At 47.8% G+C, this 9,588-nt stretch overlaps 1 pseudogene across 1 annotated transcript; it reads right to left on the reverse strand.

Moving 5' to 3' along the window:
- Positions 1-5,751: 5,751 nt before the first annotated feature.
- Positions 5,752-6,652, reverse strand: LOC116553248 (annotated as a pseudogene). Its single transcript, XR_004269676.1, has one exon. The product of XR_004269676.1 is annotated as a meiotic nuclear division protein 1 homolog pseudogene (transcript).
- Positions 6,653-9,588: the final 2,936 nt, after the last annotated feature.

The following is a 9,588-nucleotide window of genomic DNA, read 5'->3' on the forward strand; positions in this document are numbered from 1 at the left end:
TGTAATCCCAGCACTTTGGGAGGCTGAGGTGGGCAGACCACAAGGTCAGGAGTTTGAGACCAGCCTGGCCACCACGGTGAAACCCCTGTCTCTACTGAAAATACAAAAATTAGCTGGGTGTGGTATCATGCCTGTGGTCCCAGCTATTATATTTGGGGAGGCTGAGGCAGGAGAATCGCTTGAACCTGGGGGAGTGGAGGCTGCAGTGAGCCAAGATTGTGCCAATGCACTCCAGCCTGGATGACAGGGAGACTCCATCTCAAAACAATCCGGCCAGGCGCAGTGGCTCATGCCTGTAATCCCAGCACTTTGGGAGGCTGAGGCGGGCGGATCATCTGAGGTGAGGAGTTTGAGACCAGCCTGATCAACACGGAGAAACCCCGTCTCTGCTAAAAATACAAAATTAGCCAGGCATGGTGGCACATGCCTGTAATCCCAGCTACTTGGGAGGCTGAGGCAGGAGAATCGCTTGAACCTGGGAGGCAGAGGTGCTGGTGAGCCAAGGTTGTGCCACTGAACTCCAGCCTGGGCAACAAGGGGGAAACTCCGTCTCAAAAAAAAAAAAAAGAGAGAAGTGTCACGCGTGCCGCTTGTGCAGGGACCACCAGGCAGGCTTTGTGTGAGCAACATGGCTGTTATTCCCCTGGGTGCAGGCAGGTTGAGGCTGAAAAGGGCGTCCGCAGAGGGTGGTGGGGTAGGAGTTGGTTCTACAGGTTGGAGCAAGTGGTCAGTTAGAGGTGGTAATTATCTTGGGGAAGGGAAAGGCGTCACGGGATGCATGATCACAAGGTAGGGGTCATTTATTACAAACAGGCATGATCATAAGGGTGGGGAGTATCGGTTGCAGTCGGGGGGGTGCAGTAGATTACATAGTTACGGGGTGGGAGTCTTAAGAAACCCAATGTCTGGGGGAAATTTTGCAAGGCTGAACAGGAACAATGGGTACAGGTTTGCAGAGCAATTAGTTGAGGCAGGAACAAGTTGTTTTACTTCTTTCTGTGGCCACCTGGTCATTTGTGGTTACTTTAGACTTTCTGGCTCCTGGGGACTTTCCAGAGGTGTATGTGCACGTCACCAAGGCTAAAATGGCCAGGCCTGGACTTGGAGGCCTAACAAGAAGGAACACACAAGTCTGTTAGGGCAGAGAGGCTGTGGATTGCATTTAGTCTTTCTGTCAAAAGTAAAACTCAAAGAGCTATTTTTCAAAGAGTCTTTTAAATCTGGAGCTTAAAAATGCAATTGCCCTTGTTTCTGAACTCCATTGAATACATCTGGGGATGAAACAGAAGCTATCAACGTCTCATGCCAAGCTGCCTCAGCACCTTCAGAGGATTCACAAGCCTTTTTCCACTCTAAGATGTGAACTAGAAAGTGTTTGTGATTCAAGCTAGAATGAGTTCAAAGTTGGCAAAAGAAAGATAATGAGAGGTAAGAGTTGTCAAATGGTTCTCAGGAGCTGAATAATTTAGTGCTCTTAGCTATAGAAGAATGGTCTCAGCCAGACACAGTGGCTCATGCCTGTAGTCCCAGCACTTTGGAAGCCTGAGGTGGGTGGATCATGAGTTCGAGACCAGCCTGACCAATATGGTGAAACCCTGTCTCTACTAAAAATACAAAAATTAGCCGGGTGTGGTGGTGTAAGTCTGTAATCCCAGCTACTTGGGAGGCTGAGGCAGGAGAATCACTGGAACCCAGGGGGCGGAGGTTGCAGTGAGCTGAGATTGCACCGCTGCACTCCAGCCTGGGCCACAGAGCTGGACTCTCAAAAAAAAAAAAAAAAAAAAAGAATCTTTTTACTGTTTAATGTTTCACTTCAGCTACTTAGAGAGAAGCATAATGCAGGTTAAGTATCCCTTATCCAAAATGCCTGGGATCAGAAGTGTTTTGGAGTTTGAATTAAAAAAATTTTTGGAATATATTTGCATATACATAATGAGATATGTTGGGGATGGGACCCAAGTCTAAATGCAAAATTTATTTAGTTTCATATGTACCTTAAATGCAAAGCATTAAACAAATTAAAAAATGTTTTTCTGAGACAAGGGTTTGCTCTGTCACTTAGGCTGGAGTGCAGTGGTGCGATCATAGCTCACTCGTCTCAAACCCCTGGGTACAAGTGATCTTCCTGCCTCAGCCTCCTCAGTAGTTTGGAACTACAGGCGTGCCACACAGACCCGGCTAATTTTTAAATTTTTTCTAGCGACAGAGTTTTGCTATGTTGTCCAGGCTATGAAGGTGATTTTATACAATATTTTAAATAATTTTGTGCATGAAACAGTTTCAATGGCATTTTGATTGAAACCTGTCACAGAAGGCCAGGTGTGAAAATTTCCACTTGTGGCTTAGAAAATTTTGGATTTTGGAGGCTTTCGGATTTTGGATTTCTGGGTTAGGGTTGCTCAACCTGTTGTAAAAAATAGTTGGCTGGCAGGGGAGTCTCTGTCCTTGCAGACTGGCATCCGCAGCTGTGACCACACGGTGGCGCTGCTATCCCGATGTTGGGAACAAGCGAAAAAGAAAAAACCCAACTTTTTTTTTTTTTGAGACGGAGTTTTGCTCTTGTTACCCAGGCTGGAGTGCAATGGCGCGATCTCAGCTCACCGCAACCTCCACCCTCTGGGTTCAAGTGATTCTCCTGCTTCAGCCTCCCGAGTAGCTGCCATCCACGCCTGACTAATTTTGTATTTTTAGTAGACACAGGTTTCACCATGTTGGTCAGGCTGGTCTCCAACTCCCAACCTCAGGAGATCAGCCCCCCTGGGCCTCCCAAGGTGCTGGGATTACAGGCATGAGCCACCTCGCCCGGCATGAACCCAACTTCCTAAGTGGTGAAAGAGTAAACTCCTAGAAATATGAAATAAGGTTTAACACCTATTGCAGTAATGTTTTAAAACTGCCTTTTGCATAAAAAATCGTGGTAAAATGCACATGACATAGAATTTAACCTTTTTTTTTTTTTGAGACGGAGTTTCACTCACGTTACCCAGGCTGGAGTGCAATGGCGCGATCTCGGCTCACCGCAACCTCTGCCTCCCGGGTTCAGACAATTCTCCTGCCTCAGCCTCCTGAGTAGCTGGGATTACAGGCACGCGCCACCACGCCCAGCTAATTTTTTTTGTACTTTTAGTAGAGACGGGGTTTCACCATGTTGACCAGGATGGTCTCGCTCGATCTCTTGACCTCGTGATCCACCCGCCTCGGCCTCCCAGAGTGCTGGGATTACAGGCGTGAGCCACTGTGCGCGGCCCGAATTTAACCGTTTTTAATCATGCATTTCTGTTGCATGCAGCACATTCATGGTTGTACAACCATCCAGACAACTCTTTTCATCTTGCGAAACTGAAACTCTAAACCCATTGAGCAGTAACTCCCCATTCCCTGCCCCCCCCAACCCCATCCCCTGGCAATCACCATTCTAGTTTTTGTCTCTATGAATTTGGCTACCTTAGTGGTGGAATTATACAATATTTATCCCCGTGCAATGACTGGCTTATTTCACTCAGCATAATATCTTCAAGGTTTATCCATGGTTTAGCACGTGTCAGAATTTATTTATTTATTTATTTATTTATTTATTTATTTTGAGACAGTGAAGAAGGAGACCCAGGCATCTGAGATCCACTTCTTTGACTATCACACTGCATTTCAATAGAAGAAAAGGCTGACCGCCTGGCGCCTCCTGTTTCACCTTCCTGTAGGTGGCAGGCTTGGTCTTGGGGAAACTCCGGAAGACACCTTTTGTTTAAAACAAGATCAAACCCAAAACCTGTACATGAGAAGGCTGGAGATGGTCATGTGTTGAGCTCAAAGGTAGGTGCAGGGAGTTTGGACCTTTCGTATCTTGTACTGCTGAGACAGAGGCAGGTCTGCGATGCCAGGAATGTACCCCAGGGGTGCAGAGTGGCAAGAGTCCTCATGTGAGTCCTAAAACTGTAGCAAGAGTTTCATATGTGTGTCCTAAAACTGTAAACCGGAACCCTTTCATATGAGTGTTCTAAGACTGTAAACCCAAGATTCTTCCATGTGTAATATCTAAAGTATAAGCCTATATAAAGTTGAAACCTTCCTTTGTTAGACGAGCTGAGCTTTGGACCAATTATCGCTCAGGCTCCGGGGCTGGAATAAACTTCCTCCTTCTCCATTCGGCGTTCGTGAGATCTGTTTCCCACAGCAGCTCCTGCTACAACGGAGTCTTGCTCTGTTGCCCAGGCTGGAGTGCAGTGGCACGATCTCGGCTTACTGCAATCTCTGCTGCCTGGAATCAAGTGATCCTCCTGCCTCAGCCTCCCGAGTAGCTGGGATTACAGGCATGCACCACCACGCCTGGCTAGTTTTCGTATTTTTAGTAGAGACAGGGTTTCAACATGTTGGTCGGGCTGGTCTTGAACTCCTGAGCTTGTGATCCGCCCACCTCGGCCTCCCAAAGTGCTGGGATTACAGGTGTGAGCCACTGCACCTGGCCAGAATTTCTTTATTTGTATTTTTTGAGATGAGTCTGGCTCTGTCACCCAGGCTGGAATGCAGTGGCTCAATCATAGTTCACTGTAGCCTTGAACTCCTGGGCTCGAAAGATCCTCCCACTTCAGCCTCCTGAGTAGTGGGATTATAGGCCCATGCCACTACACCCTGCTAAATTAAAAGAAATTTTTGTAGAGATGGGGATCTTGTTATGTGGGCTGGGCTGGTCTCAAACTCCTGGCTTCAAGTGATCCACCTGCCGTGCCCTCCCAAAGTGCTGGGATTACAGGTGTGAGCCATTGTGCCTAGCCCAACTAATGTTTCTTGAGAGCCTACTCTGTGCTAAATGCTCTCCTATGTTGCAGGGTCACAGCACTGAGCAAGGCCATGAAAAGCCTCACCTGGGACCTGCGATCTCAAGGATTCTATGGGGTCATCCACTGAATAGAATATGTTGGACAGATGCTGGGGGTAAGTGGGGAGCAGTGGAGATGGGGCTCAAGAGAGCCCTTGGGGGGACCTCTGTTGAAACCCTGTCTACCTCCCAAGTGGTGACTTCTACTTAGCCCTAACAGGGAGAGAATGCAAATTCTCTTAGAGAGCCCTAACAGGTTACCAAATGGAAATGATTATAAAGCTGATGGATGAATCTCATTGTTCCTTACTTTTTGATGAGCGGTTTCTTGAGACTTTTCCAGTGTTTACACAAAAATACCAGCCTTCCTCTGTCATGACTCTAAGGGCAAAGTTGAGGAGTCTGGGCCAGCTGTGTGCTGGGTTCTGTACAGCATGTTAGGGACACAGAAATGACAAAGCCACGGGTCCTGCCGGGCCTGGTGCAGCAGGGGAGATAGACAGTGTCCCCAAACAAAGATTACAGAATATTCCTGCATGGAGGTGGTGCCCAAGAGGGCCTGGTGAGCTCTACTTGGTAAGTCAGAGAAGGCTTCCTGGAGGAGGAGTTTACTCTCCTCTGAAGTCACATCCTGGAAGATGAGCTGAAGGGCATGAGATGGATGCGTGGACTGGGATTCCAGGCACTCAGCACATGAGAAGGCTGGAGATGGTCATGTGTGGCGCTCCAAGGTAGGTGCAGGGGGTTTGGACCTTTCGTATCTTGTACTGCTGAAACAGAGGCAGGTCTGCGATGCCAGGAATGTACCCCAGGGGTGCAGAGTGGCAAGAGCTTTGGTTCTGGAGTCAGATGGAACTGCGTCTGTAGTTCATTTGTACTGATACAGCCAGTTGCCTTAGAATGGGTAATTTATCAACAACAGAAGTTTGTTGATCACGATTCTGGAGGCTGGGAAGGCCAAAATCAAGCACCAGGAGGTTTGGTGCCTGATGAGGACCATTCATCACAGACACCAACTTCTTTTTTTTTTTTTTTTTTTTTTTTTGCATTTTACACGTTATTTAACATTAACAAAAGGATACATATAGTTGCAGGCAAATGACCATTCAGTACACTTATTTAGATAATAGTTTAAAATTTACATCCTTCACCGCCATGGAATATTTTAGTCTATGTAGTCAAAGTCTTCTGGAATTCCAAAAGTTTTATTAATTTTATTTTCTTCAAACCCAAATTTTCTTTTGGCCCAAGATTTTATTGCAAATATGTTATCAGTCCATCTGTTAGCAGCTTCTTGGGCTATTTTGTTCGCTTGGCGTATTTCTGCCACGACTTGTGGGTCACAATCTTTGTATTTTTCTACTTCTGCCTTTAGCTGTTCCCTTTGGTCTCGAAGTGAAGAAAGTTCTTTTGCTAGCGTGGTTTGCTCTTCCGTTTCACATTGGCCAATTTTAGCTTTTTCAATGCATTTCTGTAGGCTTGCACGCTTTTGGCTTCCCTCAGACAACTGAGATTCCGGAGCCTCCAACTTATGTTTCCTTGCATGAAGAGCTTTACTTGGAAAAGCCCAATAATAATTAGAAGCTCTGATCCTCTCACAGTCAACCATACCACCATCAGCTAAGCTTTGAAGGACTTCTTTTACTGATATAGAAGTAACGCCTTTCTCTTTGGGAGCAATCTTCTCCAAGTCTTTTAATTGAAATACATCTTTTGTTTCAAAAACTATTTCCATCTTGCAAGTTCTCTTTTCTTCTGCACTCAATCCTTTTTTCTTTGACATGGTGCCGGCACGGGGGCTTCCGCTGGCGGGGCCTGCGCACGGGGTGAGGGCTTCTTTTTTTTTTTTGAGACCGAGCCTTGCTCTGTCACCCAGGCTGAAGTGCAATGGTGTGACCTCAGCTCACTGCAACCTTCACCTCCCGAGTTTAAGCAATTTTCCTGCCTCAGCCTCCTGAGTAGCTGGGAATACAGGCGTGTGCCCCACGCCCAGCTAATTTTTATATTTTTAGTACAGATGGGTTTCACCCTGTTGACCAGGCTGGTCTCGAACTCCTGCCTTCAGGTGATCCGCCCACCTTGGCCTTTCAAAGTACTGGGGTTATAGGCATGAGCTATCATGCCCAGCCACAGACAGCAACTTCTATGTGGAAGGGGCATGATGGACAGGGCAAAACAGCTCCCCCCAGCCTCTTTTATAATGCCACAAATCCCATCCATGAGGGCAAACCTCTTGACTTGAATCACATCCCAAATGCCCCACCTCTTAATACTGTCATACTGGGCATTAGGCTCTAACATATGAACTCTGGGGGATACCAACATTCAGACCATAGCAGTCTGCATCTTGGCTGAGCCATTTACTTATGATTGACTTGATTTTTTATTTTTGTAGAGGTGGGTCTCACCATGTTGCCCAGGCTGGTCTGGGACCCCTGAGCTCAAGCAATGTGCCTGCCTCAGCCTCCCAAGGTGCTGGAATTACAGGTGTGAGCCACTGTGCCCATCCTTATGAGTGACTTCAGTGAAGTTGCTTAATTTCTCTCCAGGCCTTAGTTTGCTCATCTGTAAATGGGGATAACAGCAGACCCTTTTCCCTAGGCCTATTATGAGGCTTAATTGAGATAATGGATGTAAAGCACAGGGTATAATGCCTGGCATATAATAAGCTCTAACATGTGTTAACCTGGTATTACAGCATTACTTGATCATGTGTCAGGAGCATTTTTTTCTTTTTGAGATGGAGTTTTGCTCTGTCACCCAGGCTGGACTGCAGTGATGCCATCTCGGCTCACTGCAACCTCTACCTCCCTGGTTCAAGCGATTTTCCTGCCTCAGCCTTCCAAGTAGCGGGTACTACAGGCATGTGCCACCATGCCCAGCTAATTTTTTGTGTTTAGTAGAGACCAGGTTTTACCATGTTGGCCAGGATGGTCTCGATCCCTTGACCTCATGATCTGCCCGCCTCGGCCTCCCAAAGTGCTGGGATTACAGGCATGATGCACCGCGTCCGGGTGCCTCAGCCCAAATTTTGTATTTTTAGTAGAGATGGGGTTTCACCATATTAGCCAGGCTGGTCTCAAACTCCTGACCTCATGATCTGCCCGCCTTGGCATCCCAAAGTGCTGGGATTACAGGCGTGAGCCACTGCACCTAGCCTGGAGCATTTTTTTCTTGGCTAGTTCATTTTGACTCAAGTAGTATTTATTTCAAAGTGTTGCTTCTTAGCTTTATTTGTTTATTTTTATAAATTTATGGGAAATGAGCATAATGTGGTTATGTGCATAGATGTGGAGTGGTGAGCTCAGGGCTTTTCGGGTATCCATCCCCCAAACAATGTACCTCGTACCTGTTAGGTAACTCGTCATCATCCAGGAATATTTAATTTCAAATTAATTTTATATGAAAACAAACAAATATATCAGATACCATATACTTGTGGCCAGTGGCTCTCCTGGCGTTTGCTCTCCTCTGACAGGCAGGTGTGTGGGTGGGAAGTCTGGAGGGCGAGGCTCTGGACTGAGGCATTTCTCCAGAATGGCGTCTTTGGACGCCTTATTTCTGGGGTCCACTCACTCCAAGCTTGTGAACCTGTATATTTTCCTCTTAACTGTGGTCTTTCTGAATGCAGGGTCCCTTATTTCTGTGCTTCTGACACAGGCAAGAGCTGCCATCCTGTGGGCATATGATGCCACCCCCAGGCGCCTCTGACTGTGCTTGGCCTCATAGACCCTTGTGATCATGTCAAGATGACAGAAAACCATTTGGTTCTGATATGGGAGTGGGGCAAGGATGTGCTGGGTAGAGAAGGGTAGGTCTCTGGCTAGGGTTTCACACCTGGGCCCCTGCCCACGGACATGAGTGAGAACAGGCATTTCTGTTTTCATGCCCAAATGTGGCATTTCCCAAGACCATCCCGGCCTGCCACACCCCCATCCTGTGCCTATAAAAACCCTGAGACCCTAGCGGGTAGACACACAGAGGCTGGACTTGGAGAGGAGCGCACCGGCGTAAGAGCACGCTGACAGGCAGAGGCCGGCAGGTCACTGATCAGCAGAATGGTGCAGAGTTTGGCTGAGGCAGCTGGAGGAGAGCCCGGCCACTGGGCAGCCTGACTCCGGCGGGGGTTGGGGGCGGGGTGGAGGACCACTTTCCCACTCCACCCCCTTTCTGGCCACCCCATCCACCCCACTGAGAGCTACCACTCAATAAAAAAGCCTTGCACTCATTCTCCTAGCCAACATGTGATCCTATTCTTCCAGTACACCAAGGCAAGAACCCCAGGATACAGAAAGCCCTCTGTGCTTGTGGTAAGACAGAGGGTCTAATAGAGCAGATTACACATGCCACCTACAGATGACAAAACTAAAAGAGGACCCTCTGGCCGGGTGCGTTGGCTCACGCCTGTAATCCCAGCACTTTGGGAGGCTGAGGCAGGCAGATCACAAGGTCAGCAGATCGAGACCAGACTGACCAACGTGGTGAAACCCCATCTCTACTAAAAATACAAAAAGTTAGCCAGATGTGGTAGCATGTGCCTGTAATCCCAGCTACTCAGGAGGCTGGGGCAGGAGAATTGCTTGTACCCAGGAGGCGGAGGTTGCAGTGAGCCAAGATCGTGCCATTGTACTCCAGCAGGGATGACAGAGTGAGACTCCATCCTCACCTCCCCCCAAAAAAGAGGACCCCGTAACACATGCCCTCCGGGGCTTCAGGAGCTGTAAGCATTCACCTTCAGAGGCTGCCAAGGGGTTGGAGCCCCACAACCTGCCCGT

Source organism: Sapajus apella, unplaced genomic scaffold (assembly GCF_009761245.1).
Source record: "Sapajus apella isolate SASKATOON/1434 unplaced genomic scaffold, GSC_monkey_1.0 scaffold12, whole genome shotgun sequence".
Taxonomy (NCBI): domain Eukaryota; kingdom Metazoa; phylum Chordata; class Mammalia; order Primates; family Cebidae; genus Sapajus; species Sapajus apella.